Below are 12,440 nucleotides of genomic sequence, written 5' to 3' on the forward strand. Positions count from 1 at the left end.
TTTTAAAGAATGCATAATGATGATGGTTTGGTCAAAAAGGACTCATCACATAATTAATAATAATACAACGGAGGTAGAAGACGACGATAGACTAAGTAGTTTGCCAGATGATCTCGTCCATAAAATTCTCTCTTTTATTGATTTTAAAGATATTATTAAGATGAGTGTTTTGTCGTCTAGATGGAGGTATATATGGACTACAACGCCCTATCTCAATTTCTCAAGAAATGATCTTGTTACTACACGCGAGCCTTCCAAATTTGTTATGGATTTTTTGTCTCACCGCAGTAATCTAACTGGACTGTTTTCAATCAAACTTAGTTGGAATTCGTTAGTCATTCGTTGGTTGTCTATCAAAAGCATTTTGAACTATGCGTTTTCTCATAATGTCCAACAACTTACACTTCAATGCTTTCGTTTCAACAACAATAAATCGCCCGTTTCTTTCTTTAGTTCCAAGTCTCTGAAACAGCTTAGTTTGAGCGGATCTTTTGAGAGACAATTGATTATGCCTCCATCAACATGGGAACTCTTAGCTTTAACAACACTGCATCTTCATTTTGTCACATTTAATAATAACAATACTGATACGGACATTCGTCTTTTCTCAAAGTGTGTGAATCTAAAGAGTCTCGCGTTAAACGAGTGCATAATGAGGGGATCCGAGGGTTTTCGTATCTGTCATCCTCATCTTACGGATCTAACTTTTATAGATCGTAAAGGGAAGTTATTTAAAGGTGATTATCCTTTGCAGTTCTCTAAACACAGTTTGCATTCTTTGGAGAAGTTGGATCTTTGTATCATGCATCCTCGCGAGGCGGATGGAACTAAAGTGTTTGGTCTGCTTCAACACCTTCATGGTGTCAAATTTCTTACACTCAACTTGGGACTGGTAGAGGTATATTTATGAACATTTATTGTATGAGTTATAATGACATAGTATACTTTATTTGTATTTATATATTATTTATTTTGTTAGTCTTTGTGCAGTTTCTTTCTTCACCCATGGAGGACCTGATCTCACATCCACCTTCTCCATTTGCTAATTAAAAAAGTTTAGAGGTCTACCGAACATATGCGCAAATATTCAAAGTCGAAGAAGAAGAACAACTACGACCTTTGTCTACTGAAATAAAAAACTATTTTCTAAATAGTTCTCCAAGTGCTTCCTTCACATTGATTACTTTTGAGAAGTATCTAGGGTTGTGAAAAAATGTGTGTTTTAAAATTATGGGTGGAAATTTAACGTGACAATGGACTTTTGTACGTGCTTTTGAGGCTTTGGACCGGAGTTTGTGTTTTTGGGGTTTTGGATAAATGTTAATTTTATAATATTTATTCTTATAAATTGCATGCAATTTTGGAAAGACGCTATATTTGAAGTTTAGTGATTAAAGCTGAAAGACGCTATATCCGAACTATCATAGTTTTGTATCCTTGATTTTACTATCTTATAACCTTTTTATAATCGATATAAACCTTTTTACACTGCTGTTTTTTTTTTCTAGAAATTAATAGAATATATGACCAAGGTATTTTTTGTAATTGCAATTGATTTATGTCACCTCTTTGTAACAAACATCAACAAATAAAAGAATCCTATCTGTATTTTTTAAGGTGAAGATCAATGAAAAGAAAATAAAATTTGATGATAATAATCTTTTAAGATCAAAATTTCAAATTTTGTATAATATACTTGGGATCCTATTATCTATATAAATTTGTTACAAATAGAAAACAATATCTATTTAAACCTTAAGGATATCGATCCTTCATTCATTCTTATTCTTATTCTTAAGTCATATTTCAAATCCTCTAAACTGTTCTTCAATGTCTCCAAATTCATATCGAGTTTCTGCTCATCAGATCAACAACATCAACATGAATACTTATAGTAAGTGATAGTTTTCGCTAGTTAAATTCGTTGACACTATTCAAGTTCTTAAACTTGATTGCATTTATTGTATTCACATAATAATTAAATCATAGTTTATACTCCATTTTCAACAGACAAAGTTGACATGGAAATAGTTCGCGAAGCAAGGCGCATAATAAGCGAGAGAAATGTAAGTTGTGCGTACGAATTAATTTAACTGTTTTTGTAAATCGGTATGTGCTAATCGTTATGAGGTCTCGTTTCAGGAGAAGGTTATTGACAAAAATCTGCTGATTACAGCATACCAAATGCACTCAATGCTCCTAATTTGTTCTATTTTATTGGGATTGAAATTGGATATCAATGAAAATCACCTAATGATCGCATTTACGTTGGATTTCGTGGTTTTGGTCTGTAACTGCTTTCTTTTTGGTGCATTTGTTGCATACGGAGGGATTATGTTTAGGAAGCTGACTTTGCTTGCCATGGCTTTGCAATTTGCGGCGAATCTTTCGCTAATTGCCTTAGCTGTGCTAGATCTTTTTGAGGTCATTTAACTGGAGATCATTTTGTGTGTTGTCTTTTTGGTGCACGAACTAATTTTGTCTTTTGGTTTTTTGTTTTATGCATTTAGAATTCGTTGGTGATTAATAATTTGATAACTTTTTGAAATGATTACATTTTGAGATGAATCATGAGTTGAAATGTTACAAGACCCAAATCCAACCCAACAGTTATAACAACCATTTGGATCAATGGTTTGACGAGCTCGATAACTAAATAAGCTTTATCTAAAGCTCGACCTTGGCTCGCTTCGCTTTTATTGAAACGCCATGGCTCTTTGCGAAAAAGTGTGTTAGTTAAAGGTTAAACATTGAGAGCTGATAATCGACTTTCAATGTGTTACTTTTGAATTCCGATAACACTGATGACAAGATAGTGCTAATCGCGCATACAATTGCTTGTAGTCGTTGCTTATCATAAACCAAATTGTTGCTTTACCACTAATGATTAGTAGTAACTTGCGGCATTGTATTCAACTCCCACAAGCAATTTCTATGTAACTTTCTATCAAATCTACTCCCCTTGGATTCTGTTAGTCTGCCTTCCCAAACACACCAAGGAGGTGATGTCCCCTTGGACCACCATGTTCAATGATGACGGATACCCGAATAATTTTGATCAAGCATTATATTGTTTTATTCTGGTTAAACATAAATAAAAAAAAATCAGGTTCTATAGTTTTTGTATTTATACCATTATTAAATAAATATAACAATAATAAAGCAACATCATCGCTATTTAGACTATGCGTACTGGGCGATAAATGGGGGCGAAAAGGGGCGACAAAAAGTTGTAACACCGCCCCGCAGGCGATATTCGGGCGATTTTTTTTATTTGGGGGGGGGGGGGGGGAAGGCAACTAGTTTTTGTCGCCTGTTGTTATATATTATTATAATAGGTTGTGTGTATGTAATATATATATATATGAGAGTACAACACTATTACACCCATAAAGCAAAAATCAAATCTTTGCTGATTGGTCACCACATGGAGCAAATCGTCTCATTTTTTAGCTCATCACTACACATAGCCTTATAATCAAAATCAATCACCAATAACTCGCCCCACATTTTTAAAATTTTCAGAGATCGTTGCTTAAGAATCTTATTTACCAATATATATATATATATATATATATATATATATATATATATATATATATATATATATATATATATATAGGATTAGGATCATTTCAGAAGTATTATTGTAGAGAGAAGTGCGAGAAGTCAATAGACCAATCATAAAGTTTCTTTCTTATTTTTAGATTATTTAAATACATAGGTGTTTTAGTAAAATGCTAGTTATTATTTTTTTGTAACTAATCACAATTAATAGTAAGTTACAATTTATTATTTTTTATTATTTCATCTATAATTATATAAACTTAAGTTCTTTACCCAACCAACACAAGTTGATATCATCATCTCCTCTACCTAAATTTATCAATATTACCTTGTTTTATTTTTGTAATTTGAATTTCATACATTTATCTATATTATAGTTCTTAAATTCAGTCATGCCAATAAAATTACACAATACATAAATGAACCTACACGCGATAAAAATTATACACACACAATTCGAAATACCATATACACAGTAAACATATAAACCTATACAGTACATAAATTAACCTACACACAATAAAAAAAATAAATACGTGTACACAATTTGAAATAGCACGTACACAATATTTATACGAAACTAATAATACAAAATAATAATTATTTTGTGTTTATATTAAAGTACATACATGTCATTTGAATTTTCATACCTTATTCTAGATAGTAGTTCTTAAATTCAATTGTGCCGACAAAATTCACAGTACATAAAATGAACCTACACAATACATAAATGAACCTACACATGATATAAATTACACATACATAATTCGAAATTCACCTACCTAGTACATATATGAATATGTGTAATACCCAATAACAAATAACCTTTTGCAACAAACATGATATACTACAAATCCAATATTATATACTATACAACAATAAACAATTATAAATTAATAAAAATATCCTATACATCGAAAAATATATAATACACATCAAACAATCTGGTTTACTAAAAAACAAAACTGAACGTGCTAAATATAAATTATAATTCATTTAATGAAAAATACATAATTCTTTTCCTACATTTTCATATTTAATGTTACACTGACTAAGGCTAAAAAGAACGAAAAACTGATGAAGAGGCTGTTAATGATTTAATTATGTTCATACCATTTGACCATTATATCCTTTTTTTTACTTTAAATCTTGCTATAATAATGTATTAGTAATTACAAGTATGCCATTTATGATTTTCAACTTTGATTACTCATAATTAATAGTTAAGATCGACTTCTCGCAATAAAATCACTTCTCGCATGAACTATCCCCAATATATATATATATATATATATATATATATATATATATATATATATATATCGGATTAGGTTCATTTCAGAAGTATTTTAAGTGCTTGAAGTGCGAGAAGAAATTTTGACCAATCATTTAATTTTCATTTAAATTATAATTAAATTAATTAGAAGGTTATATTGGTAAAATTTGTATTTTTCTTAGTTTGGTAACTATTTTATAATTAATGATAAGTTGCACAAGTATTTTATTAATCTATAAAGTTTTATTATATGGTTTAACCCAATTTCTTTGTTCATATATAATATTCCAATTAAGTTTAGGCGATTTCTCTTAAACTTTTCATCACAGTGCCCACTTTCATTAATTTAGCAAATTATTTTAATTCGAATAACCAATAACCAAAACGTCTACAAATAGATGTAGGTTCATTAATTTAAATATTCATCATACAAAGACTATGAGATACAAATTTCATGATCAGATTTCAAACCCATTTCATTAATACTTCAAAGTATTACAAAATCCTTAACCATGAACAAAATTAAGAGTTCAAGCTTTTTCCAAGATCCATAATCTTATTATAGACAAAATACCAACTACATAAACTTAAACTAAAACATAATTTTTAGAAATACTATCATGGATTAACCAAACTTTCATTTAAATTCAAGATTATCCCAAAATATGAGATCTTTTCGTGTTTACCCTTCGCTTTCGACCTTCTTTTCTTCTCGGCATCAAAGTAACCACTTTTGGCTGATTGTTAAAATCTAAACATACAAGATAATAGATAATAATGATCAGCCGATTTAATCTGATTTAATCAGACATGAACTTACACATAAACTTACAAAGCCCTACGTGCATTACAAATTACCTACACATAATCAAGCATGAAATTACAGAGCCCTACACAGATTACAAATTACCAACACATAACCAGACCAGAAGTTACACATGAACTTACAGAACCCTACACAAAAGTTACATAGCCCAACACATATTACAGTTTACCAACACATTATCAGACATGAACTTACAAATGAACTTACAGAGCCCTGCACATTAGCTACATAGCCCTACACAGAGTACAAATTACCTACACATAATCAGACATGAACTTACAGATCCCTACACAAAATTTACAAAGCACTGCCCAGATTAAAAATTACCTACACATAGTCCTACACTTAATCAGGCATGAACTTACAAAGCACTAAACATATCAAAAATTACCTACACATAGTCCTAAACTTAATCAGACGTGAACTTACAAAGCCTACACAGATTAAAAATTACATACATATTATACATGTGAGCTTACACAATCTTAGTATACCATCTTTTATTACTCTCGCACCTAAGTTTTCATTGATCATCTTCTTGCCTATTATAAAACATAACAGATCAAACATTAGCATTATTTATAGTTTGTATTCAAACCCTCTTGATATTCATTTACACAACACCCACCAATTAAAACCAAATAATAATTTATCAAACAAAAAATGGATTAAAACAACTAACAAGTTTTTTTTTTTGCTGATTTTGTCGTCGTCTTCATCAACACCTATTGGATTCAACAAATTGATTCTAAACCATAGAAAATATATTTTCTTCGCAATCTTTTCGCTTTTCCTTCGTATCCAACACAAAAAATTGAAAATTTATATACATGTTTATATTAAAAAAACACTTACACGATACTCAACAAACACTAACGTTCAGCTTACTGCCGGACAATGTCGAAGAATGCATTTTGTTGGTTTGACTGCAAATATACATCACAATTAATGCCTAAATTATTCTGTGTAACCACCAACATCTACACTATTTAAAGACAATAATAGTTTGGAATCAGAAGTGTACGCGTTGAAACAAATATTCATATAGTTCTGTTCATACTAACTTCACACCAACAAACACATTTATAGACTTTGTAATTGAACTAAGCATGCCATCCATAATATACATTCTAATGTTTCTCAATTACAAAGCATTCACACTAAATATAACTATCCTACATACCTTCATAGTAATATTCATACCTACATGCAAACATACATACCTACATATCATCCCGAGGTGTATACATGAATGTTCTTACACCTGCAAACTTAAATACTAACTACTTAACTTACACAGCATGAATAATAACTAAGCATCCACCACAAATAATAGTTTATACACAACACAATTACATATTTTCAATCTTTGTGAAACAACACAAGAACCTAATGTCGGGCATGTCTTAACTTTCTATTTATCAATTTAACTATAGATTTAACAAACATACCAAAATTTACTGAACATACACCTACCTACCTGCAACATACATAACAACTACTTCCCTTACACATCATGAATGTTCTTCAATAATTAAATGTCCACATCATATATTACTTACTCGACAGCACAATAACACATTTTTGATCTTTTTAAAACAACACATGCACGGACATAATGTCAGAATGTCTTCACTTTCTACTTTATCAAAAAATAACTCCAGAATTAACAAATACACCAAAATTAAACCTAATTAGTAGGTGTAGGGCAATAAGATGAATTGAAGCTAAATTAAGTCGAATTATGTGCATAAATTTGTTTATATGCTACCCAGAATTAAAAAAAAAACACCACATATTATACTACATACCTTCAATTTCTTGTGTAGGGTTCATCGCTTGAGCTTACAAAAAAAACCCCAATTATGCTTCTAAGCACACCAATAAACAAAAAAGGAGGGCCAATTGCTTCTTATACCCAACCAAACACAATCAATCTACTTTAAACTGGTGAATTTTGTGTATCAACCGGAGGAGGGAAGACGGATTTCACAGTAATAGTTTAGGTCGACGGTTTGGGAGTGAAAACTGGAATACCATATGTTACTAATTGTAATCATAACCACTACTGACAAATCTGCCCTTTAAAGCATAAATTAGCTTATATAATTTTCAAAGTATTTACAAAATTTCCGTCGTGTAACCATAACCATAGATTTGTGTAATGAATGGTTGAGATTCACTTCTCGTACTTCTCATTCTTAAACCACTTCTCGCATGAACCATCCCCTATATATATATAGGGTGGGGTTAAAATAAGAAGTAGAGTGTGTTTAAAAAGTGTAAGAAGTAATCTGATGCATTAAATATGTTGATCTGACGATGGATATGAAAAGTGTGTTTATTGTGCGGTGTGTTTTATTAGATCAAATGGTGTAAACACACTTTTTCACTTTTTAGGAAAAATCTACTTCTTATTTTAACCTTGCTATATATATATATATATATATATATATATATATATATATATATATATATATATATATATATATAATTTCCTACCATGAAATTGTACGTGTCGCTCAGGTTCCCCCCCCCCCCCACAAATTCTGTAGAGTCACTAAATTGCTTGATTTATAACCGGAGACTTTTCATGCATTTGACCCGAATTCGTGGGTATGAGTCTCACCAAACCAGGATAGTTTTTAAATGGGTTATAATGTCTCATTTATTTGTGAAATAACCACTTAATTATCAAAGAATAATTTTCACAGGTTATGGGTCTTACCAAACCCTAATAGCCCTCCAATGGGTTATAAGATCTCATTTATTGGTAAACACTTTCATCATCAAATCCTAATTTAATTTATCTCCTTTGCATGTTCTCTGTCAGTTAACTTCCGTTACTATCCACCATCGTCAACTACATCAATGTCCCCTTTTCATTACACAAATATTTGTGTTCATTTTTGTTCATTTAAAGGAATCAACATGCTCGTATTCATTTATGTTTTTTCGTTAAAAACCTAAAAAACCTACGCATCTCAATTGAAAAACCCAAACGTTAAAAAATAAAATAAATCATCATAAATAACAAAACGATTAAAAACGTAAATAAACCCCTGAAACGCGAAATGATCAAACAAGTACATATATATATATATATATATAATATATATATATATATATATATATATATATATATATATATATATATACACACACATATATATATATAAACGTGATCAAATTCATTTTATTCTTAACATGAAAAACAGTGAGAACCAATTTATTGTTATCATTAGGTTTATTTTTATAGGTGTTTGCTGTTATTTTTTGTTCGTATTTGCTAATTTTCAATTATTGGACGTTATAAGTATTTGTTGATTTATATTTTGTTATTAATATTAGATTATTTTTTTGTTGTAATAAGTATTTGTTGGTATTTCCTGTTATTATCTTGTTCTTGATTTTGATTCTTTTATTGTAATTTTAGTTTTTTTCTTTGTTATTATAAATCATTGTTTATATAGATTGGTATTGCAGTTGGTATTGTTTCTTACGATCTCAGTTTTTTTATAAATTAGTGTTATTTCCTACGTTCTCTTGTTAAGATTAAAATGTACATGAAACTTCCCATATATATATATATATATATAGAGAGAGAGAGAGAGAGAGGAAAGTTAACGTATAAATGAAATTAGCGTGCTAATTTTGAGAATCAATTAGAGGAATTATATATACAAATAGAGTACTTGTGTAATTACATCATAGAGTAATTATGTAATTACTCTATGATGTAATTACATAATTACACTACTTGATTAGTACAATTAGCACGTTAATGACATTTGTATTTGATCTAAATCCACACACACACACACATATACAGAGCAAAGTTATAATAAGAAGTAAAATTTTCCGAAGAAGTGTGTCTCACCATTAGATATAATAACACACCGCCCAATAAACACACTTTCTATATCCACCGCCAGATCAACATATCTAACACACCAAATTAGTCTTTACACTTTTTAGACACACTCCACTTCTTATTATAACCTCACCCTATATATATATATATATATATATTATAGAATGTTTATACATTCTTTTTAGAACAAATTCGTGTACCGCTAGACTAAAAACTTTTTGATAAACAGACGATTTATATATGCCCGCATTATATTCTTCACTTGATTTTAGTATATGAGTTTATTATCATAAAAGATGTTAATAACAATTGAAATAGCTACTTTTGGCAACTCATAGGTATGAAAACCGCAACATTAGCCCCATCCATTGTAGATGGTAAATGTGTTGATGTTAACTAGCAAATAAAAAGATTCAAGTCTCACCAGAGATAAAATATGAAGAACAGAAAAATTAGTTGTTATAAAAAGTGAAAACCGCAACATTTTTTCGTTAACCATGATTTAATATTACATTTAATTATTTCATCAATTCAATAATGCATGGACCATGTTTTGATGTTTCATAGCTCAATTTTGTTAATTATTATGTTATGTCATTGTCACGTAGGTAGTGAGACAATGTATTATTTTCTGTTTTGTGAGATAATTTAGTTTTGCTAGTTATCTTGTCACATGTTGATTTTTAAAGATAAATTTTTTAATGTTTACTTTTATTATTTTTATGAAATGCTAAAAAAATTACAAAACTACTAAATATTCTTGTAATTGAAATTAATCAAACAACTTTTCTAATCATCATCTTCATCATTATTCTTGGTCAACCAAAAATGCTCTACCAAATACGATTGAAGATTGAATGTTTCTCCTTATTTTGTATTTTAAATAATTTACAAAGTCCCTCGTCTTTGTTTAGTAGTGTGATCAGCGATCCCACATCATCGTATTCATCTTGGCAAGTTCCTCTGCCCGAGTCTAAATTATCAGTTTAAGTAAGATGATGCAAGTACACATAATGTTTGTTAACATGTCCTTGTGGTGTAAACACACTAGTTGAGCAATTATGCTTTATCGTTTCTTTAGTATACCAAATGTCCGATTGATATCATTTGTTTCCGATTCACGTTTTTTCTTGAAATATTAACGTCTATCATAACCCGGGCATGAAAAACTACACATCAATGTGGCCCACTCTGGGAAAATACCGTCCACTAGGTATAGGTAGTACGCATACTCGTACTCGACATCATTTGCATAAAACGATGTCCCCGGTGCAACTCCCTCTATGACGCTGTCAAATAAATGAGATGAATTCAAAATAACGATATTATGTTTGTGCCGGCCATATAAAATGCGTATGCTAAACCATAGATCATATGATGCAATAGCTTGAAGTATCAGTGTTGTACCATCATGATTGCCGATTTTCCCCAGTGATATTGACCTTGTCAAACCGTTGAACATGCAACCTAATCCTAATGTGTGCACCCAAGGCTACTAAGTTTCCCGAAAAAACCGTGTACGAATGAATGAACCTCATTTTTTTATGTCGCTAAATGTCGGACTCCTCAAATATTTCTTTAGAGATCAATAACACCTAATAATAATAATAATAATAATTTATTATCAACAATAACGTTTGTAGTATATCAATAAAATATAAAAATAGATAGCATTTATAATTATAAGAATTAAGATAAAAATAACTTTCTAAAATAACTGAAGACTTTCCTGAGCCACATTTTCAGACGTCTTAAAGTACTCTTCTATCGCGTCGGTTGATGTCCCGTTTGCCATTTGACGAATTGCGGTTGTGCATTTTTGCAAAGCAGATATCCTAGATTACGTCGAGCATCCTTCTTTTGTTGAAAATATCTAATCTCGCATTCTAAGTCCTCGGAAATACGTAAGAATAATCGCCGACTCATTCGAAAACGGTGCTGAAAATGTTCCAAATCATAAACACGGTATTCAGAAAAATAATGTTTCACCAAAAAGTCACGAGCAGCCTGACGATCCCGCAGAAGCAGGGGTCGTCTAGCAGGTAGTAGTTTGCTTTGGCATGCGCTAAATAATAGTTGACTCGCTGCCCGAATCGAAGAAATTATCACATCTTCCATCGTTTCTGAATTTGAGGAAGAGTCAACGCGATAATAGTCGAATGACGATAAGCCAGAGTACTTTTGAAATAGATTGGTAGAAGTTTGGAGAAGATGGACTTTTTTTGTGGAAGTTTGAGATAATATGGTGGGTTTATATATAGTTTTTAATAAAATTAATTAATTAATTTTAAATTAACCGTTAAGCAACGACTAGTGCATGGGAACCCTTAAATTTTTCATCAAATTCCACCACATACTTCTGCCATGGTGTCGTGATGGAGACGACGATGACTAGTGGATTACGTTGTTTGGTGAGGCTCGGCCGGTGTTCACGGCGCCATCCAGCCATGGCATGGATGACACCATTTTCTACCCCACAACGAATAGTCTAAATAGATAATTTCGTTGGTTCAAACTTTCATAAGCCGTATTTTTTCGTAAATAATACATGTGACGATTACATTTAATTAGATCATAAACCATATGAATTTAATTACTCATTCACATTTGACACCCTCAACTTTAAAAATGTAATGGCTCAACATCAGTTTGGTGATGATGTGACAAGAAGAGAAGCATTCAAACGGGTATTTTAAGCCTTTTTTTTCAATTTTATTTTAATTAATTATAAAATTATATATACACAAACTATTAAACAATTTTAACCAAAACATCTTAACCAACAAAAGATTCGTTTGAAACTAAGGTTGAGCAATGAAGAGGGGCATAGGGAAAAGTTTTAAACCATAACAGTCAATACTGACCATCATATCATATCAGAACTCGAAATTACGTTA

The sequence above is a fragment of the Bidens hawaiensis genome, unplaced genomic scaffold (assembly GCF_021521415.1).
Source record: "Bidens hawaiensis isolate Kalapana, Puna unplaced genomic scaffold, B.hawaiensis_p1.1 tig00023627_1, whole genome shotgun sequence".
In the NCBI taxonomy this organism is placed as follows: domain Eukaryota; kingdom Viridiplantae; phylum Streptophyta; class Magnoliopsida; order Asterales; family Asteraceae; genus Bidens; species Bidens hawaiensis.